This window comes from Rhododendron vialii, chromosome 10a (genome assembly GCF_030253575.1).
Source record: "Rhododendron vialii isolate Sample 1 chromosome 10a, ASM3025357v1".
NCBI classification, from domain to species: Eukaryota; Viridiplantae; Streptophyta; class Magnoliopsida; order Ericales; family Ericaceae; genus Rhododendron; species Rhododendron vialii.
The window spans coordinates 33,354,595-33,370,663 of NC_080566.1; the positions used below are offsets into that span (position 1 = coordinate 33,354,595).

General features: G+C 44.6%; 1 long non-coding RNA gene across 2 annotated transcripts; it reads right to left on the reverse strand.

The window, feature by feature from the left end:
* Positions 1-16: 16 nt before the first annotated feature.
* LOC131302349 (uncharacterized) lies at positions 17-14,254 on the reverse strand. 2 transcript variants are annotated; one of them, XR_009191710.1, is made up of 4 exons: positions 13,906-14,254; positions 13,047-13,119; positions 1,245-1,465; positions 17-474 (listed from the first exon to the last, which is right to left on the reverse strand). It is a non-coding gene; the product is annotated as an uncharacterized LOC131302349 (long non-coding RNA). The 2 variants fall into 2 exon arrangements; XR_009191709.1 differs by lacking the exon at positions 13,047-13,119 and having other exon boundaries at positions 44-474; positions 13,906-14,248.
* Between the last annotated feature and the right edge of the window lie 1,815 nt (positions 14,255-16,069).

Here is a 16,069-nt window from a genome sequence, read left to right on the forward strand (position 1 = left end):
CCGACTAATTATTTAGTCGGGAAATGTGAAAAAAATTAGCAACTAAATAGTTGGCATCTTTTACCAACTAAGCATTTAGTCGGCAAATATAATATTACAAATTTTAAAACTAATTCTAAAATCTGGTTAGATTTTTTTTTTTTGGTAATTCACAGTAAATTAAATTGAGCAACATTTATTCACCAATCTACTATAATCAAGTATTGAAATTCAAGAACAATTCATTCATAACTTCCATAAATAAAGGGTGTTCAACAAATACTTAGCAAACGGTATCCGAATTTGCAGGGTACAAAATAACAAAAAATCGTACCACAAAAAGTGTACGTAGCATCAAACATATCATAACCAAGCCCTAGGGTGCAAAATAATAGGAAAGTTCAACAACGAGAAAATTAGATTACAGTAGAATCCACGACAAAAATCCAACTTCTTCATATATAGTCCTTGACAAGATGCTAGATACTCCAATATCTGTGAAAAGAATAAAACACAATAATAAGACTCATGATATTGATACAAACTTACATCAAGGGAAAAAAAGAAACCTAACACCATGATATTGATACATGCACATACAACAACATTTCTTGAGTATGGGTATAAGAATGAAGAGAGCCATCGAAGCAAATCTAAGCATCTAGAGTATGAGTATAGATTTCGGATATCACTCTCTATCAATGCCTTTTAATTAGTACCATCATTAAACTACTTGGGCTTCCACATAAACAACATAATCCTACACTTGTTTGGTAGTAAAACATATTCACACACCACGTCTTCGATACCGCGAAACCTAAAAACTGTAACCACTCAGCATGAATTTTCTGTGTGCGATTTCTAAAAACTTTTTCCTTACTGAACGCATGGACACTCAAAACTCAAACGCCTAAGGCATCAACAGGGCATCTTATCACACTAGTAACATACTGAAAAAGTAAACCAAAAAAATTCTCTGTCGACCTATGATTATAACTTGAGCAGCTCATCATCCGATTCTAGAACTAAAAACAAGATTCCAACTTTGATACAATCAGTTCAGCCTATGATTATAATTTGAGCAGCTCATCATTCAATTGTAGAAGGAAAAAAAATACATAATTCCAGTTTTAAACAAGTAAACTTCAATACTTAATTTCCTATCTCGGCACAAAAAACAGTTATTTCAACATCTTTTTCTTTTCACTTCAGAGGAAGGAAGATGACAGCACCCATTAGTTCATAGCAAAGAGGAAATTACGTACCGAATATTTTCCACCATCACCTCGTTCACACATTGTCTCATCCATGCATTTGCCTCATCATCATGGCTTTGAGTTCATCAAATTCACGTTGCCTTTGCTCATCTCTTAGCCTTAGCTCCTCATCTCTTTGCCTTTGCTGCTCTTCCCGTTGTCTTTGCTCCTTGTCACGCTATTTTTGGAAGTCCTAACAACTTCAATTTATGCACTTACACTCTTAGTTTCTGCATTCAAGAATGTAATTTCAATATCTGTATCTCAATCTCAGCACATACCAGCTCTTAGCACCCAATTCGAGCACTTACACTGGGTTTTTTTAATCTTAAAACTACATTTCCAGCGCCTAATCACAATTTTAGCAACTCAAAATTCATTTTCCAGCAACAAAGTTCATATTTCTGGAATTTAAAACCAAATTCCTGCTCCTAAATTAGTTCAAACTAACCCCGAAATCATGTTCGACACGTCAAAAAAACATAAGGGAATGTCATTTGCATAATAAAGAGGTTGCCCGACTAGACATGTTTGCAACTAAAGTGTAGCAGGCCGAGCAAAATGGCTCGGTCCATTCCGAGCGTGATCAAGTATTACTTTCAACTCCAAGACATCTCTCTTTGGACGTTCGGATCAGCAACCGTAGCCGAAGGTCCCCGTCGCCGAGGGTTCCTTTAATCACACCTCCTTTCATGGTTCATTCCCTACACCTGCTCGGGGTGGAGGATACGTTCGTTTGGATAGCTGCCGAAGGTGCCACAACATGCTCGGTGCCGAGCATGGCTTGGCTGACGATCCAGCTCATCCGCATCAGAACAGCAACCATGGCTATGATGCTGGTCGTGACGTCATCCGAACGGTTATGAGGACAATGATGGTGGCACGTGAAGGTGCCAGCTCATCATAAAAACGGTTGCAAAACCCTAAACGTGATGCAACAGTGACATCAGCCGACGCGTGTCAAGTGTTGGTGCAATCTTGGAGATCAAGCGAAGGGTTTCCTATAAATATCCCATTATGCCTTCTTGGAAGAGGTACGCTCAAACAAAACCCTAGCTCCAAATCTCTAACTCTGCCTTGCAAGCAAACTGACTCTTGCACCGGAGGGCCATCCCGGAGAACCTCCGGTGTGGTCTCTTAGTCGTGCTTCTTTTTGCAGGATTGAGCAAAGGAGATAGGAGCTAACCCCGAACCACCCAAAATGGAGCCCCACAATTTGGTGAACCCGACGTGAAACTTGATTCTCAGATCCACGGCGGCTCCTCCACCTCGACCGCCTCGTTCGTACCTAAAAACTTCACCTCTCGAGATCTCCACCAGTCTCCTCCAAACTTGATTCTCAGATCCATTGACAAACCATCGAACTGGGGATAGCGCTCGCCTTAGGCAGCAGCTCTCACCAGTTCATAAACGTCTCGGCAATGGTGCGGGACATAGAGGCAGAGAAGGACAGCGAGAGGGGAGCCCGCATACTGTTTTCTCAAGTTCATCGGCTGGAGACGAATACTCCCAGGGCTCCCAAAGCTACGATACCGTGGAATTCCAAGACAACGATCAGGCTCTCATCCCGTACAAATCCGAACGGCAAAGAAGCCGAATGCCGAGAAGAAACGGGAAAGGTCCCCAGAGCCATCGGATCGAACATGATGAAGTCCCTCGGGAAAAGGCCCACGAAGGACGAGCAACAAATTCAGTAAGCACTCGGAGGTTAAACCGTGAAAGGAGTGTAAGTGTCGTCGTTCGGCAAGACGATCGCCCTAGCCAACGAAGGGTTTACCATACTGAAAATCTTCCAGAAGAAGAGTACAGAAAGGTCCCCATAGAGAAGAAGGAGAGGGGATTTCAACGTCGGCAGGATGAGAACGAAGGAAAACAAAGGGAACAAGAATTCCGAGCATCAAAGAAGTCTCGAAACGCTCGGGAAGGTCTTCCCCCTCGGCCAACCCACGAGTACCAATTGAAAAAGCTGACAGAATCACCCTTCTCGGCAAAGATCCAAGCCACGTTGCCAAAGCTAGGTCTACATCTCCCAAAGTTTCAGAAGTTCGATCCCAGCATAACCGAGGCATACACCCATCTCATCAGTTACAGAAGCACCATCTCGTGTGTCACCGACGACGATGCCATCATGTGTAAAGCATTCCCCTCAAGTCTTGGGCGCCTCGGCTTGCTTTGGTTCAACCAATTAGAGGCTGGATCGATCCATAGTTTCAAAGAGCTTGAAAGAGCTTTTAACTATCGGTTCATCACTAGCAACAAGCAAGCCAAGGAAGAAGATGCCTTGGCACAGATGAGAAAGAGGCTTGGCGAAACGCTTCGGAAGTATGCCGAACGTTACTGGCAGTTGTTTAACGAGATACCCGGTGTTGATCAATACTGGGCGGCAAGGAATTTTAAGAATGGTTTGGAAACTGGAAGCAAAATCTTGGATGAGCTGGCAATAAGGGCACCTCATGGAATGAACGAGCTAATGAGGACGGTAGAACAGTTCTGCTCCTACGAAGAGTTCCTCGCCGAGCGAGAACTCCAAGGAGGACAGAACTCAATTGTACCTCAAAGCCTTCATGTTCCCACGCCCCAAATCGCGCCACCGAAGCCTGTGGTCGCTGTCCAGCCGAAGAAGCAGGTCAACACAATCAAGGTAGCAGACAAAAAGGGGCCGAAAGCTCATGACTATATAGCTGAAACCACAGTTTTCAAAGAGCCAATTTATTTCCTCCTCCGTACGATTGAGAGGGAACCGTTCTTTGTTTGGCCAAACCCTCCCAAATTGAACACAGAAGAAGGCAATAACAACAATCGGAAGAGATGCTCGTACCATAACGAGCTCGGGCATTACACCACGGCTTGCGCTCCGTATAAGGCACTTTTGGAAAATCTAGCGACACAAGGACTTTTTGATGATCATATCGATTGGACAAAGACGCCGAGGAGACAGCCGAACGCTGGTGGACAAAACCTCATTCCACGACCAGTCGGAGTAATCAACGTTATTCATGGGTCAACAACAAAGGAGGCAGCAAAACAGCTTCGCCGAGAGCTTGTCAAAGCTGAGAATGTTACCCAAGTTTTTTCCATCGATTGTGCTCCAAAAAGAGTCAAAATGCTCGAGCGTCCCTGGTCAATCTCATTTACCGAGCAAGATCTTCAACGCATCCAAACTCCACATTGCGACGCTCTGGTGGTCACACTCCAAATCTCAACTCACTCGGTCAAAAGGGTGCTTATTGATCAAGGAAGCTCGGCAGAAGTGATGTATTTATCTCTCTTTAACGAGCTCAAAATCCCACAGTCATGCCTATTACCAGCAGAAGTCCCATTAATTGGTTTCAGTGGCGCTCCAGTTTGGCCTCTCGGAAGGATTACCCTCCCCGTCAATACGGTCTCGGTTGCTTCTAATCAAGAATTCGTCGTTGTAGATGCACCGAGCCCATACAACGCAATCCTTGGCCGAAATTGGCTCCATTCAATCAAGGCCGTCGCCTCAACCTACCATCAAGTGGTCAGGTACATCGGCGCTAACGGCAAACAAGAAGACCTATTTGGAGATCAGTTACAAGCCAGACAGTGTTACGTCTCGGCCATTGGAAAGTCATCGAGCTCCAAAAGAATACATTGGGTTGAAGTCCCTGACAAACCAGTTCTCGAAGACGTCGGATCTCTTCCTGAAGAGAAATCAATTGAGGATCTTATCAAATTCCCTCTTAACGAGGATGCATCACGTTATTTCATGCTCGGCGCTGGTCTATCCCAAGCCGAGAGTGAAGAAACCTTGCAGTTCCTCAAAAGCAACATCGAAGTTTTTGCATGGACGCCGTACGAAATGCCAGGCATTGACCCAAAGCTCATCCAGCACTCCCTCAAAGTTTCAAAATCAGCAAAACCTGTGATTCAGAAGCCTCGGCGGTCGGCCAGCATTCACGCCGACGCAGTAAATGAAGAAGTCGGCAAACTCCTCGAGGCTGGCGCCATCAAAGAAGTACAATACCCCACCTGGCTCGCAAACCCTGTGGTGGTGAAAAAGAAGAATGGGAAATGGAGAGTTTGCGTGGACTACACCAACTTGAATGATGCTTGCCCGAAAGACTGTCTTCCCCTTCCAAAAATTGATCAATTGGTAGATGCAACGGCGGATCATGCTCGGCTGAGTTTCTTGGATGCTTACCGAGGCTACCACCAGATAGCCATGGATCCCGACGACATGGAAAAGACGGCATTCATCACACCCAGAGGCCTCTTCTGCTACCTAGTTATGCCGTTCGGCCTTAAGAATGCGGGTGCCACATTCCAAAGAATGGTATACCTGTTGTTCGGAATTCTCATCGGAGAAATCATGGAGGCTTATATTGACGATATGGTGGTGAAAAGTCTAAAGGCCGAGAATCACCTCTCTCATCTTGCCGAGGTCTTTGCAATATTGAAGAAGCACAAGCTACGGCTTAACGCCGACAAATGCGCCTTTGGAGTTAGCTCCGGGAAGTTCCTCGGCTATTTGGTTACTCGGCGTGGTATCGAAGCAGATCCGAACCAGATCTCAGCTATTCAGCAATTGAAACCACCATCAACTCCTCGGGAAATTCAGAAGCTAACTGGGATGGCAGCGGCTCTCAACAGGTTTATTAGCCGCTCATCGGATAAATGCCATGTCTTCTTCCAAACGCTTAAGAAGCAAAGCCGACGAAGTTTCAAGTGGACGGAAGATTGTGATGCAGCCCTCGCCGAGCTGAAATCTTATCTCAGTTCGGCCCCTCTTCTTGTCAAACCAGTAGCTTTCGAAACTCTTCATCTCTATATAGCTGTCTCTCCACACGCCGTGAGCTCGGCACTTATCCGACGGGAAGGCCTTGAGGACCAACCAATCTACTTTTCTAGCCGAACCTTGCTCCCGGGACAGACTAGATATCTGCCACTAGAGAAGCTCCTTCTAGCATTGGTTACAGCAGCTCGGAAATTGCTCCCTTATTTTCAAGAGCACCCCATCATAGTTCTCACGGAGTTTCCACTTAAAAATCTCTTGAGGAAAGCTGATCTATCAAGCAGAGTATCTCAGTGGGCGGTCGAATTAGCAAACTTTGATATCCACTTTGAGCCTCGAACTGCAATCAAGGCACAAGTATTGGCAGACTTTATCGCTGAGTTCACCCCTGGAAGCCCGGACGAGGAAACATTGGTCAAGCCTAATTATGGGATGCTAGAACAACAAGAGGCTCGGAAAGTTTGGAACTTATTTAGCGGAGACGTTTGGAAATTGCACGTTGACGGGGCATCAAACAGCAACGGCTCGGGCGCAGGAGTTGTTCTTGTAAACCCTTGTGGCGTCCTTCATGAAAGTGCTATCACAATCAACTTCCAAGCCACAAACAACGAAGCCGAATATGAAGCTTTGCTTGCTGGCCTCCGAGCCGCGGCAAGTTTACAAGTTGAAGGTCTACAAGTGTTCTGCGACTCTCAGCTGATCGTCAATCAAATAACAGGTGATTATGAAGCTCGGGACCCAAGAATGATTAAGTATCAAGCTACCGCTCTAGAGCTAATCCGAGGGTTCAAAGGATTCCAAATCGAACAGATCAACAGAGAGAACAACGCTCATGCCGATGCTCTTGCAAGTTTGGCCTCGGCAAGCAAAGCATCTGAATACCGACACATCAGCCTCGGCGAGATTCACCAGCCGAGCTTTGAAGTATCGGAAGAAGTATACAACATTTCCCTCGGCCCAAGTTGGATGGATGAAATCATCTCGTTCCTCAAGGATGATACTCTTCCCTCTGACAAAAAGGAAGCCCACCGTGTGCGCAGCAAAGCAGCCTACTACTGGATCTCTGAGCTCGGCCAACTATACAGGAAAAGCTTCACTGGGCCATATCTCCGAGTCGTTCACCCAACCGAGGTCCCAATTATTTTAACCGAGCTCCACTCTGGCAGCTGCGGTTGTCACTCTGGCGGACGTTCCCTATGCCAAAGAGCTCTCAGTCAGGGATACTTCTGGAAAGGAATGAAGAAGGATTGTGAAGAAGTGGTCAAAAAGTGCAAGCCTTGCCAACTTTTCTCCCCCATACCAAGGCAACCCGCTCAATCTCTCAAACCTATCACTAGTCCATGGCCCTTTGCTCAGTGGGGCTTGGATATAGTAGGCAAACTTCCAACTGCCCCTGGGGGCTTCAAGTTTTTAATCACTGCAACGGATTACTTTTCAAAGTGGGTGGAAGCGGAGCCGTTAGTCACAACAACTGAAACAGACGTTCGGCGATTCGTTTGGAGAAACATCGTCACAAGGTTCGGCGTGCCTTATGCAATTGTGTCAGATAATGGCTCCCAATTCGTCGGAAAAGAGTTAACTGGGCTCTGTGCTGAGTTCGGAATTAGATTCTTCAATTCAACCCCATCCTACCCTCAGGGCAACGGCCAGGCCGAGGCCACTAACAAAACTGTTTGCGCGGGCATCAAACATCGGCTTGACTCAAAACGAGGAAAATGGGCCGAGGAACTGCCTAGGGTCCTTTGGGCCTACCGCTCCACTCCTAGACGCTCCACTGGCCAAACTCCCTTTGCAATGGCCTTCGGCATGGAGGCTGTCATACCACTGGAATCAAAGTTCCCGACCCTGCGTACCGAAACTTTTTATCTAGAATCTAACAATGATGCAGTGGCAACCGAGCTAATCTTAGCCGAAGAAAAGCGAGACGACGCTCAGCTCAAGTTAGCCAACTATCAGCAAGAAGTCGCTCGGGGCTACAATCAAAGCGTAAGGCTTAAGAAGTTCAGAACCGATGACTGGGTCTGGAGGAAGGTTGTCCGAGCCAATCAAAAGACAAAATTCAAACCAAATTGGGAAGGACCCTACAAGGTGATTAAAGAGGTCGGCAATGGCTCGTACAAGTTAGAAGACAAAGAAGAAAGGGAAATTGAGAACCCCTGGAACGCTCTGAACCTCAGGAAGGCCTACCTTTGAAGTCTCTCATCGGTCTCAATCTATCACAAAAGCCCTCAAAACTATTACTTTTCTCCTACCACAATGCTGTACTTGTTTTGACCATCTTTTATTTAATGAAAAGCCTCTCCTACTTCTGAAGCATCAGTGTTCTCTATATTTGATTACAATGATTCAAACATCAATCGCTCGGTATTCTGACAATTACAGCTACGTTCGGATTTTTTTAGTGCAAACATGTTATGGCTCGGACAATTTGATTTCCAGCCACAACTCGATTAAACATATTGGTTCGGCTATGTTCATACTTTGACTTGAACAAATTGCCACTTCAGACATTTACTTAACATATTACGTTGGCACAAGACTGGCATTTGAAGCCGAGCCTTATACCAACGCAGGGGCTGTTACAAGTAAATAAACCTGGAAACAAGCCAAGGCTGTTTGACCTTCGGCGAGCAAACTCAGAAAATATTTCTAAGGCATGAAGAAATATTCAGTACAATAACAAAGTTGAGAATTTTTTCTAAGTCATTTAAACACAAACTTGAAATTCAGAATCTCCTACCAAGAGGTCTCGGCTTGGTAAAACGTTCGATGCCGCCCCTCTTAAAACTATTACATCTGGCATGGCAAATCCTAAACGTTCGGATCCATCCAGTCCAAAAGCAAAGTTCAAAAATATTCAGAAACAAAACAAAATAAAACTTAAAGTGAATCCTAAACTTGGGCATCTTCGGCAACTTTGTCTTGAGCCTCGGGATGGCTCTCATCATCTCTAGCTTTTTCCTGTTGATCGGCCACAGGCGCTTCGGTCATTTCTTCATCTTCATCCTCAGGAGGAAGGGGTTGGCACTTCTCTTCGGAGTAAGGAAGCTCAAAATCCGGCACGGTCGGCTCAGGAAGCTGCTTCAAAAAGCCAGAATCGGCTTGAATTGCCATTACCGCAGCCATAGCCTCGGCACCAGCAGTATAACCCAGCCTAAAGAAATCTGGAAGCCGAGCCTCCAATTCGTCATTCACCATCTTGTGAGCAATCTGGGTATACTCCAGTGCAGCTCGGTTTATGCCGGCCTCATAGCCCTTGGCGTCGGCAGCTTTGAGCTTCTCTTTCTCTTCCGCCCTCATCCTTTCAACATTGGCCTCGGCAGCAGCCTTAACGTCGGCAAGCTCCTTCTTCAGCCTCTCCACCTCTACTTCCGCATCCTTTGATTGCTGATCTGAGATCCTCCACTTGGTTCGGTAGGAATCTCGGTCAGACCTGTATCGTTCGCGCTCGGCAGACACTTTAGTGGCCTTGTCATAGGCTTTCAGGGCAGCCTGTCCAGCCTGTCGAAAATAATGAGATAAAGATTACCACAAGGCAAGTACAAAGGAAAAATCACAAGTACAAAAACTAAGCAAAAGTAAGCACAAGCAATACTTGCACAAGGTGCGAGCACATTTCCCCGAGCCCTGGGATCAGGTCGGTCGGAACTTGGTCATAGTCTCTTGGAAGAGCTAGACCCCTGAGGAGCGTCACTGCAAGGTTTGGTTCTTCCTTAACGGAATCACTCAATTGCAAGACCCTTCCGTCAGACATTGTGTACGAAGGACTGAAATGCCGTCGGATAGCAGCCTCGGTTTCAGGGTCGGTAAGGTCGATGTGAGGCTCGAAAAGATTCCTTTGTTCCTTGGGAGGAGAGGCTCGGGCAACGCTCGATGGGACAGACTGAGAAACGTTCAGTGGCAAAACATCCTCGGATGTCTTCTGTCTTTTTTCCTTCTGCTGTTGCTGCTGGTCGGAAGAGCCACGGCTGCGAGCAGGGTTAGCTGACTTCGTTGGGATGACGGGCCTAGGGATGTTCCTCCTCTACATATCTTCGATAGCGGGGTCGGTTAGAATATCGGATCCAAACGGAGTGAGCCACTCCTCGGCGGTATATCCGATCTTCGGCAATCGCACTCCCTGTAGCCGCTTCTCCCGAACGCCCTCGACGTTTGAAGCACCCCCCTTTTTAGATGCTCCGGTTGTCTTGGAGGCACCTGCTTTTTTCTTCCCTGGTTCGGCTTCGGCTTCTTTACTCTTCTCTTTCCTTCTCAGCACACCTTTGTATGAAGGTCTGTAGTCGAGAAGGGTTGGAGCGTGTCGGCAAACTTGGGCGAGGAGCGTGTCGCAAGCTTTCTCTCGAGAATTAGTATTGAGTCCCTTTGATATAGGACCGAGTTCTGCAAACAAAAGATAGCAGGAATGCAAGCGTTAAGCAACAAAAGTAAAGCCGAGCGAAATTTTACTAAGATTAAGAAAGGAACGGTTCGTTGGTACCTCTCGTATCCTTAACTTTAGGGACTGCGTACCGCCGAAGACCATCGCCAAATTCGTAATTTCCGTGGACTTCGAGGTAAAAATCGGCCCATTTATCCGTATCGGATAGACCCTGGATCAAGGGGCTCTTTTTAGGTCGGGTTGAAAGGTACCGACGACCAGATTTACCGTGACGTGACATTGTGTATGTAAAGAAGAGGTCCGTCAGCCTGAAGTCCAGATTTTGGCTCTCTATCAGGGCAATTACCGACATGATGATTCGGTAACTGTTGATTACCAACTGATGAGGTGCCAAACTAAACTTCCAAAGAATCTCCCTAAGGAAGGGGTGAAGGGGGAACCGTAGCCCGGCCTCGCAGATGGCCATTAGGGGCACGGTTATGTGCTCAGGACGGTGATCCCTGTGGTCCTTTATATCGGTGCTCTTGACTCTATGAATCAGAACGTCGCCGGGAATGTCGTACTTCGTACGGAACGCTGCATACTCTCCCGGATCGCCACTAAAGTAGTGGGCATAAGGGCATAGCAGTCCCTTGTCAAAGAGGTCAGCATCGCTCGGCGCCGACGTTGAAGCCTCGGCTCCTGACATAAGCCTAAATTTGGCTTCTTGTCCCACCAGTGGCTCGGCCTCAGACTGGGTGTCAGAAGAGAAACTAATCTCTGGCTCCATAGTAAATCCGTCTGCAGCGTACTCAAAGTCACGCTCGGCGTTAGAATCTTTTATCACTGGAGAAGTTGCCGACATTCTTGTTGAAGAAGATACAACCGCTCGGCTATTCCTCAACCTACGCCACTCGATAAGTTCGTTGAGGAATTGACGATCGGATTCGGTTTCCGAGCAATCCGAGTCTGATGACACGTCGATGACCTCGTGAGCCAGACCTAGGAAAAAGAACAAAAGGGTATTAAGCTAGAAATCTGCGTCGGCAAAGAAGATTGTTTGGAAGTTCGGTTCATCTTATCGGCTCACGAGTCACATGCTAACCTATAGTGGGCTCGGTACTTCTATAAAGACTCCCTACGTTCGGCAAAATAAGAGAGTTGGGGAACGTTCGGTTATTTACCCCCATCAAAAGAAATCGTTCGGCGAGCCCCAGACTTCCTATGGGGGCTCGGAAGAACAAGTTGAGTTCAGGGATGAACATCATCGTTCTCCCCAGAAATCTACTGTTCATACAGTACAAAAAACCTCCAAAGTCATCCCAAAAACCGAGAAAATAAGCATGAAAAGCGAGAGAAAGAGTAAAACGATAAGAATCGATGACATACCTGAAGATTTCAGTTGATTTGGGGCTTGAAGTTGAGGATCTGGATTCAAGCTGAGTTCTGGAACGGAAATGTAGAGAGAGAAGCTCCAAGCGCTAGAGAGAGAAAGTGCAGAAGAACTTTCTCTCTCCTCCTTCACCGGTATTTATAAACGGGGCGGGGCTTTTCGAATTTCCCGCCCATCATTTCACCGCCGAACCCCTCGCCAACCTCTACGTGACACGTGGCAACTGAAGCCCCTGCCCATGCTAGCCGTCTCCTCGTCTGCCAAAACGTCTTTTCAACTGACGCACCCGTTCGAATACTCGACAGCTGTTATCTTATGTGGGGCTCGGATTAATCTGCTGAAGGTTCAAGCTCGGCCAAGTCTTAAATCAACCCATACCGAGTGAAGAGCCTCGGCAAGGGTTAAGGGGCTATTGTAGCAGGCCGAGCAAAATGGCTCGGTCCATTCCGAGCGTGATCAAGTATTACTTTCAACTCCAAGACATCTCTCTTTGGACGTTCGAATCAGCAACCGTAGCCGAAGGTCCCCGTCGCCGAGGGTTCCTCTAATCACACCTCCTTTCATGGTTCATTCCCTACACCTGCTCGGGGTGGAGGATACGTTCGTTTGGATAGCTGCCGAAGGTGCCACAACATGCTCGGTGCCGAGCATGGCTTGGCTGACGATCCAGCTCATCTGCATCAGAACAGCAACCATGGCTATGATGATGGTCGTGACGTCATCCGAACGGTTATGAGGACAATGATGGTGGCACGTGAAGGTGCCAGCTTATCATAAAAACGGTTGCAAAACCCTAAATGTGATGCAACAGTGACATCAGCCGACGCGTGTCAAGCGTTGGTGCAATCTTGGAGATCAAGCGAAGGGTTTCCTATAAATATCCCATTATGCCTTCTTGGAAGAGGTACGCTCAAACAAAACCCTAGCTCCAAATCTCTAACTCTGCCTTGCAAGCAAACTGACTCTTGCACCGGAGGGCCATCCGGAGAACCTCCGGTGTGGTCTCTTAGTCGTGCTTCTTTTTGCAGGATTGAGCAAAGGAGATAGGAGCTAACCCCGAACCACCCAAAATGGAGCCCGACATAAAGTTAATGATAAATTGATAATAAAGAGGTTACTCGGTATCTTTAAACTATATTCTCAGTGTACTCATCTTTATTTTCAACGACTCTAATTTTGTCCTACAAACATATAACAGAGAACCTCAAACAATAAAGATACAATAATAGAGAACATGACAAACACCTGCACGACATGAACCAGGTACAACAATAGAGAACATGAACCTGTTCAAAATATTCCTACCTAAACAGCTTGTACTATGGCCTCTTTCAACTAGTGGGCCCTCGCACACGCTGCCACTTTACTGAAGGTTCAACTGTACCGACAAAAAGAACACTTTGAGAATCTATTTCTTAATGTGCAGCAACCTAAGAGACTGAAAACAGAAAGGGAAGGCCCACTTTCATTAAATTTTCTCAAGCATACAACAAATGAGCTATCAGATCGACTCACCTATTTAAAGCCCTCTCCACCCCCTCAATTGTAACTGGTTTTTAGGGATTTTCCAATACTTCATATCAAAGAATCTGTTATGAGAAAAAATGAATACTAGCTATAATTCATTTTTTGCATTGCTACTTTCATTTTATTCATTTGGAATTCTAAACTCTATTGCAAGGATTGCAAGTATTTCCCGATTTTCAGGTGAGTAGTCAGGAGAATAACTTTCTCCTTGACATTTCATCAAACAGCTTGTGAGCATTACATACAACTTCTACCAATCTTGTTCCCCAACAACCCGAGCAGCCCATAAAGCTTTCCAGTGACAATCCTATCCCAAGCTCAAAATCTGCTATCAAAGAGGACCTCAGTAGAGGTTGAAAGCTAGAAAAAAACCATTCTATTTTGACAAGAGAATACCCTGGACCAATAACATACAATAAGAGTTCCAGCCTTAGAAGAACAAAAACAAAAAAAAAGCTCATAATTATACCGTGAAAGAGGTGTGCAAACAGACAAAAAATCTAATCCCGAAACTTTTGAAATTTCTTTCCATTTAATATGGGTTTTTTGCATCCTATTTGTTCTCGAAGCAAGCCGAGTGCTTCGATTACAAATTGAGACACTTGATGCAAAAAAGGGCTGGAATCGGAACACTGACCTTACGAAGAGTGAGAGATTGGAGTCGGGGAGAAAAGGACTGGCTTTAGTTGTGGCGTCCGTGGTGCTTTGTCCGACAACAGTAGCTTCGGTGGTGGGAGGAAGAGGAAGAGAGAGGGAGGGATGTGGTGGAAGAGAAAAGGGGAGGGGAAGCGTATAACTCTTTTAGAGGAGAGGGGAAGCGTATTACTCCATTAGGTGTGTTGCAAGACGCTGTCGTTTTGCTAAAGGAAACCAATTGCCGACAAAAATAGTAGTCCAAGATTAGCCAAGCCCCGCCAACATTTTCGTGAAATTTTGAACTGGACGCCAAAACTTTCTCTTCGCCGACTAAATGTTTAGTCGGCCAAATGAGGATTTATGGGGAAAATAGTTTAGGGGACTCTAATTGCGCCACTATTACATACAAATTCTAAACTTTATTATTGTGAATTTTTTTTAATGCTCAATTTGAACTGCAAAGATTTCACGTCTTACCAATTATAGCATTGTCCCAAAATTGGAGGTCATTCGATATCAGCGACCATATGATCAGAAGACTTTTACTATGTCTAGAAGCATTAAAGTATTATAGCACACCACTCGAGGCCCACTTGAGGTCTTTTTACGCGATCAGAACCATCCATCTTTTAATTTATGATGGGTTAGATCATTCTTACCAATATTATAGTTGATTGCTTTTCATTAGACAATTGATCGAATGAAAAATACTATTTTTCTAATGAGTTCATGTCTTGATAAAGGGGTTTTTAAAACCTGATCGAGCCGCAAATTTACGAGGATGAATAATTCAACAAGTGAAACAAAATCAATGGTCTCGATCATCAAGATTGTCTTGTGATCGTATGGCTATTGTAATAACAAGTACAACATAAGACTTAGTTGACTACTAAGTAGATGAAAAGTATATAATGTAAAAGTAATTGTCGAGTTATTTTTATAATCTTCGATCTGAATCGTTAGAATTTCACGTCTTATGAGTTATAGTATTGTCGCCTAAATTGGAGATCATTTGATAACGGCGACCACATGATCGAAAGACATTTAATGCATTCCGAGACATTTAAGTGTTATACTGAACCAATTGAGCACCGCTTGAGGTTTTTTATGGTAATCGAAATCATCTATCTTTGATGTAATATGAATTTGATCATTCGTACCAAAAATGAAGTTAACCGCACATGGGTAGATACTTGATCGAAAAGAAAAATTCTTTCTATTTAAGAATTTGCATGCCGATAAGAGAGTTTCTTTAACCCGATCGAGCCAAAATTTTATGATAATCTTAAGATTAAGAAGAAAACGAAAATGAACGGTTTCGATCCATTAGGTTGCATCATGATCAATGTACTCGGAACAAATATTTCCTTTCTTGAAATTTTATTAAAGGGGGAAAAATTGTTATTCGGTAAATATATTTCATTTATTGTTTTTTAAATTGGGAAAAAGAGAATATTCACCAACCAAATGTATTTTTAGTCGGCAAACATTAATATTCCCGACTAAATTATTTAGTCGGTAAATGTAATTTCATTTATTAATTTTTTAAACAGGAAAATATTAATATTCGCCGACCAAATATGTTTTTAGTAGGCAAAAATTAATATTCCCGACTAAATAATTTAGTCGGTAAATGTAATTTCATTTATTAAGTTTTTAAACAAGAAAATATTGATATTTGCCGACTAATTTATGTTTAGTCGGCAAAAATCTAACCATTACCGACTAAATGTTAGTCGGCCATAAAAATCCCACCATCCTGTGTACAATTTCTCACTTGGCGCCTTATTTCTAACTACTAAAATTAATTTTGGTCGGTAAAAATAATTTTTGGCGACAAAATAATACTTAGTCGGTGATAGTTTTGTATTTTGCCGACTAAATTCCTTTTAGTCGGGAATGGTGTTACATATGCCGACTAAATTTATTTTAGTCGGGAATTTTAGTCGGGAATGGTGTAATTTCTTGTAGTGTTTGTTTGTTCGGGTGGAACTCTACCGGCCCTCAGAATATTTGTTCGAAAAATGCTCACATGGCCGTGGGAACATCACTCTGCCCATATTTGGCTTTGTTTACCCATTCTACTGCCTTATTCTATTCCTACGGCAGTACAATAAGGCAGGGGGCTACTATATGGGTAACCCAAATTCATTTCCTAGAAACTC